The sequence below is a fragment of the Cynara cardunculus genome, assembly GCF_001531365.2.
Source record: "Cynara cardunculus var. scolymus isolate 2C chromosome LG 17, CcrdV1, whole genome shotgun sequence".
Lineage (NCBI taxonomy): Eukaryota > Viridiplantae > Streptophyta > Magnoliopsida > Asterales > Asteraceae > Cynara > Cynara cardunculus.
In genome coordinates this window covers 19,450,582-19,452,069 of record NC_037544.1, presented here as the reverse complement: position 1 = coordinate 19,452,069, position 1,488 = coordinate 19,450,582, and positions in this window count along the sequence as shown.

The following is a 1,488-nucleotide window of genomic DNA, read 5'->3' as shown; positions in this document are numbered from 1 at the left end:
AGTTGTCTTCACTGAGCCTGATGAAGAGGCTTCAGTGGTTTTCTTCACCTTGACTGCAGAGGCACTCTTTGTGAATGGTTTCACTTTAGTTGATTTCTCAACTTTGGTTATTTTTTTGCTCAGAGCTAGTGAACCAACTTTGATGATAGAAGGACACTTACTGGCAACATGTGTTTTTTCACCACAGTGTTTACACTTCCTAAACCTAAAAGTAGGTTTAGGGCCAGGAAGTATCGAATTATATGCAGGACAAGCTCCAAGGATTCCCTTCTCATTGGTTCTAGGAGGAACCTTTGAGGGAATGGATTCCTTAGGTGAAAAGTTCACCCTGAGCTGTGACTTAGATTTTTGATACGATTCAGATTTCTTAGTCCCTGAAGAGGAAGAAGTTTTACAAGTTGAAGGAATAGATTTAGATCTATTTGTCTTGTTAGACTTCTTGGGAAGGGATGCTATGACAGTGTATTTACCTTTGTCTTTGCACCCAGAACTCAACGRAGTTCCTTCAAGATGACTCTCAGTAAAGGAAGAGGACTGAGAGGAAGAAGTGTTGGGAATAGAAGAGACAAAAGTACCAAATTTAAGCATAGACTTGTCTTTAACACATTCTTCTGGATCATAGGAGAATCCTAGACCAGTCGTTTTCTTGGCAGGGATCTGAGCGTTAATGATCTCAGAGGCCTTGAGAGAAGCTTTACACCATCCTTCAATGGTAGCTTTTTCAGCCTTGAGTTCAGCGATTGCTCTCTCACGCTCAGCGACAGCTTTCTCACGTTCAACAGTGATGGCCTGGTTTACAATAACCTGATCCTTAAGATTTTCCTCAACAGAGGTCAGTTCTTTGATCTTAGAATGACAAATCTTTAATTGCTCATGAAGATCAACGTTAAGCATTTCAGCTTTAGATTTGACATTGAGGGCATTGTAAAGGTCAACCATCAGCGTATCCAGTGCAGAAAGACTAGAAGAAGGTTCATTTAGGGTACATACCTGAGTAACAGAAGATGGCTCAGAAGAGGTAGATGCTTTAGAAGAACCTTCGTCAGCATCAATAGCCATCAAGCAGACATAAGCTTTATCTTCCTTGTCAGAAGATGATTCATCAGATGATTCAGCCCAATCATGCTCTTCAGCAATAAGGCCTTTAGCCTTTCGCTGGTTGTTCTTCACCTTCTTGTATTTCTCCTTCAGTTTTAAGTATTTATCATCTTTGGTCCTGAAAGAGGAAGAGGCTTTAGAAGATGGCATCGCAGTCTTCTCGGATCTGCATTTACCTGCAAAATGTCCGGGCCGGTGACAGTTGTAGCAGACAGCTGAAGCCTTGTCTATTCTTTCAGACTTTGGCTTCTCCCTGAGGGATAGTTGAGGAGATCTGCAGAAATTGCTTTTACTGGCGAACCTCCTAAATGACTTAGTCAGGAGTGCCAGGGACTCATCAAAATCTGTTAAATCAGATTCAGGAATGTCCTCAGAAGAATCTATCTTCGT